The sequence below is a fragment of the Elephantulus edwardii genome, unplaced genomic scaffold, assembly GCF_000299155.1.
Source record: "Elephantulus edwardii isolate Elephantulus edwardi_28Jun2011 unplaced genomic scaffold, EleEdw1.0 scaffold00099, whole genome shotgun sequence".
NCBI lineage: Eukaryota > Metazoa > Chordata > Mammalia > Macroscelidea > Macroscelididae > Elephantulus > Elephantulus edwardii.
In genome coordinates, this window is record NW_006399849.1 from 9,574,850 (window position 1) to 9,579,855 (window position 5,006).

Here is a 5,006-nt window from a genome sequence, read left to right on the forward strand (position 1 = left end):
CCAGGATATGAAGACCTGTTTGGATTGCAGGCATTGTCGAGTGGTAGTTAAGTGTCCCCAGCAGAGGCCAGGTGTTGGCGTGGTGAGCTAGTGGACTCCGGGTGCAGGTGGGCGGGTTTCAGGGGAAGGGTCTCCATCCGCTCTGTGAACATCCTGGTGAAGTCTTCGTCGTTCCTGTAGAACTGCTCCTGGTCCTTCTTGTACTCCTCAGTGATGTCGACCCCGAGCAGGTGCTTGGGCTCGGGGTCGTTGACCAGCGCCATAAGCGACAGGATCACCTGTTCAGCCTTGGTGGCCATCTTCCAGTTCTCGGAGCTGATCACCAGCAGGCACACCTGCCCATTCTAGTTAATGTTCGGGTGGTTGATCTTAATTTTGAAGAGGATCATCAGTGGTTTGAAGGGGTACTCGGTGGGAAAGTGGATTTCGATGTGGAAGCCCCCCTTACCGTCTGGAGGGCTATCGGGAACTATGAGCCCTTGCCAGGACAGTAAATTTGCTTCATCGACTTAGATGTCACAGAAGTTTTGGATGCCGCTGTTGGGGATTTCTTCAAGCTCCTTCATCCTCTCCTTGAGATTCTTGTCTTCTATCTTGCTTATTCTGTATTCCCGCCCTTCTAGTCTACATTTTTGTGCCTCCAAAATGTTGAAAATTTCATCCACTTTTTCTTGACAATCTAATTATATTTCCATATTTTTCTGTTGTGTCTTATACTTTGTTAGTTGTACCCTCTCAGTCTTGTGATGATTTAAAAAAAAAAAAATTCTTATACTTCTTTATTTATGGTTTCTATTCTTTCTTCCATCATTTGTAACTTTTCAATATTAGTTCTTAAAACTCCACGTTGTATCTTTCTTCTCCCTTCCTGAGTCTGGGGTATTCATTGGGTACATGATTTGATATGCTTCTTTAGAAGAAGGTTGTTTGTTTGTTTTATACTTTTTAACAGCAGGGAGTACAATAGGAATGTCCATCTGTGTTTCATTGGCTATGCAAAGGCATTTGACTATATGGATCATAACTGTGGCTGATTCTAAGAAGAATGGGAATCCCAGAACATTTGACTGTGCTTATGAAAAACCTATACATATGGACCAGGAGGCAGTCATCAGAGCAGAGGAAGGAAACACTGCATGGTTAAAAATTGGGAAGAGTGTATGACAGTCCTGTCTCCATCCCTTTTCAATCTATATGCAGGACAGAATATTCAGGAGGTTAGGCTCTATGAGGAGAAATGTGGCATTGGGATCGTAGGAAGACAATTAAACAATCTGCTTTGTGCAAATGACACAACTCTGCTAACTGAAACTGTGGAGGACCTGAAACTCTTGCTGCAGAAGGTCAAGGACTTCAGCCTTCAGAAGGATTGAAGCTTCACATCAAGAAAACAAAGATTCTCACCATCGGGCCTATTGGCAACATCAAGATATATGGTGAAGAGATTGAGATTGTTAACAGCTTTAGTTTGCTTGTCTCCACAATCAACACCCTTTGTACCAGTAGCCAGGAAATTAAAAGACGAATTGAATTGGGAAAGTCTGCTGTCAGAGACCTCTCCTAAGTACTGAAGAGCAAAGATGTTGTCCGGAAACTAAGGTGTGCCTGATTCGGGCCATAGTGTTTGAAATTACTTACTGTGAATCAGAAAGCTGGACAATGACTAGGGATGATAGAAGGAGAATTGATGTCTTTAAAGTGTGGTATTGGAGAAGAGTATTAAATATACCATGACTGATAGGAGAACAAACAGATTTGTCCTAGAGAGAGTGAGACCAGGTTGCTTCTTGGAGGCAAGGATTCTGAAGTTTCATCTGACATACATTGAACATGTTTCAAGGAGGGACCAGTCCTTGGAGAGGGACAGGACCAGTCCTTGAAGCGGGATATCATGCTTGGGAGGATGGAGGGTGGAGGTACAGCACAAGAGAGGAAGACCCTCAATGAGATGGATTGATTCAATGAGTGGGGTAATAGGAGAGGATGTGTCAGAAACAGTAAGATTGGCAAAGGGTAGAACAGGATTTAGGGCTGTTTCTATGAGTTGCAGACAACTCAACTGCACAACAAAAATAACAACACTGCTACTTTCTCAACATTACATAGTAATTTATTTTGCTATCTGGGAGGCAACTTCTATTGTGTCTGTGTATCTAACTGACTGTTACTTATCTTTGTGTTATTGTTAGAAGAGTTTCAAGTTCTAAATATTGAAGTCTGCTTGGATGAAAGATTGCTCAGATGTTTATTCAAATCCCCATTCTGATTTCAGGTTTCTCATGTGGTTGTCCATATAGAACAGACAAATGAGATCCCTTCCTCTGGGTAGCAGTGGTTCAGCATTGGCAGGTAATTTTCCATGGTTTGGTTTAAGAAGTTCAAAGGCCTTAGCATCAGGCTTCCTGCATAGGGCAGTTTTCCCTTGTATCATCAAGATTTGGCTGAGTTTCTTTTGAATCAGCTGGACTTGTCTAAGGTTGAGTCTCATAGGTCAGCAGGACTTGCCTGAGATCCTCATGGATATATCACCTTCTGTTTAAAAAAGAAAAAAAAAAGATAATGCAAGTGGTTTAGAGATACTTTAAAAATTACAAGTAAATCTAAGTAAGGAAATTAGTATTACTCAGGTAAAAATATTTTTTAGAGTTGATTTTTTAATTATACTAATTTATTTACATAATTCAAATATATTGTTTTCCAGACCAGATTCCTAGAAAGCTATAGAGAATTATTTTTTTCCTGGAGGAATAAATACTGGTGAGGGGTGAAATGTCTTCTAATCTCACAGAGTCAGATATCTTAAGTGGAAATGGTTGTTTTTTTTCTGATTGAACAATTATTTAATCTTTCTGCATTTCTGTTTATTCATAGATTTATTAAATGACTTAAATATATTTCAGGGTGCATTTGTTTTCTATAGTTTCATAGTTTATTTTTATTTTTTAATTCCTTTAGATTTACGTAACACAACTACCTTTTTTTCATACAGAAAGTATTCCAGGTGTGAAAAATTGTAAAGCCGTATGTACTACATAATCACTTTTTGACTTTTAAGTATGGACAATGACTAGGGATGATAGAAGAAGAATTGATGTCTTTGAGCTGTGGTGTTGAAGAAGAGTATTGAATATATCATGGACAAACAGGTCTGTCCTGGAGAGAGTGAAGATGGGCTTCTCCTTGGAGGCAAGGATTCTGAAGCTTCATCTGACATACTTTGGACATGTTGCAAGGAGAGACCAGTCCTTGGAGAGGAACATCATGCTTGGGAGGGTAGAGGGACAGTGCAAGAGAAGAAGACTTTTAATGAGATGGATTGACTGGGGTAATGGGAGTAGGTGTGTCAGAATTTAGGGCTGTTGTACATAGGGTCACTATGAGTTGCAGATGATTCAATAGCACGTAACAACAACACCTGATGCATTTACAAATGCTACAAATGCTATATGAGTATAAAGGTTTTGTTTTGATGAATTTTTTTTCCTTTCATTGAGTTCATCTGTAGAAAGTATTTAAAAGTAGTCTGCACTATTTGGCTTACAAGAAAATAAATATGTCACTAACACATGTGGAATGTTTTAGCAATCATTATAATGTTCTTGTAAATTCACAGAATTTAAAGGTAGAAAATACAGCCAAACATTATCATTTTCTTGTAAATGCACAAAATTTAAAGTTACAAACTTTAAACAGCCATTACATCCATACAAAATGTTATAGTCACTCAAAATTTTAAAAATGCAAATACACCAATATTTTTAGCATTTCACTCTTCGTTAACAAAATGTATAGATACTTTTATTTGTAACCTTAAAAAATATGGGTTATATATTTTTATTCTTTTGCATCTCTGTTCAGTTCTAAAAAATTTGTTTTCTTTCTTTTTGTAAGAAAGGTCATCTGACAGTAAAAGATTAATGAGATTGCACTGCATTACCAGAAATGCTCATTACTGAATGAAGTATTTTCCTTTAACGTTTTCAAGAAAGAAATGGAATTTTCTTTGCCTTAGATATATCCCACACTGATTAAGAGTATTGGGTGTTCTGTTGCTTATTTTGATACTCATCATGAAAGCTCAGACTAGATGGAATTGACCAAACTGACTAATCTGTTCTAGCTCTTTCTGATAGTCACTATGCAAACGAATGAATAAGATGCAGCTCAAGCATCTCCACTGGCAGGATACTCCATCACCCGCCTGATATCACTGTAGCAGCTTAAATGAAAGATTTATGTCTGCGCTCCCTTTGGATCTGTGCCAAAGCCATCTCTGCTCACCAATCCCTATTAGAGTTGAATCACTATAGCAGAATTTTTACAAAAGTAACATTATATGAAAAATAAAGGTTTTACCTTGAAGTATAGGGAATTATTTAAGTTTTCAAAATTTTTTTCTCAGTATTTATTCTTAGCATAACCATGCTTATTTTGCATTGGAATATTCTTCTGGTATAGCAAGAATTTAAAAATTATTTCTTAACAATTTACTTTTCTACAAAGGAACTGACAGAAAATCTATGGTACATTTACTACTAGAGTACTATGCAACATTGAAAAACAATGACCAATTTGTGAAACATTGCACAACATGGATGTATCTAGAGGATATTATGTGAAGTATGTGAAAGCAATCAGTCAAACAAGGATGAATATTATATAAGATTACTGGTATAAAAAGTTTGATATTTATGTATATAGAGAATAATTTTAATACAGTTACCAGGGAAAGGTATTAATATCATAAAAGATAATGACCCTTAGTAAGATGAGTCAATGGGAAAACAATATGGAATGACAGCGTGATTAGACATTTATCTCTATTGTAATTGATGTTCTGGAACATAATGAGCCCGAGTGATTGGAAAACAACCCAACCAATATGATTTGTAAACTTTCTTTCAATCACAATTAAAAATATGTAAAAAAGGAAGAGTTTTCTATCCAAAAAGGAACTGGGAGGAGAGATTTTTTTCAAGCACAGCAAAATCTGTGTAGTATTCATT

General features: G+C 37.1%; 1 pseudogene; it reads right to left on the reverse strand.

Moving 5' to 3' along the window:
• Positions 1–47: 47 nt before the first annotated feature.
• On the reverse strand, positions 48–566 carry LOC102865943 (annotated as a pseudogene).
• Between the last annotated feature and the right edge of the window lie 4,440 nt (positions 567–5,006).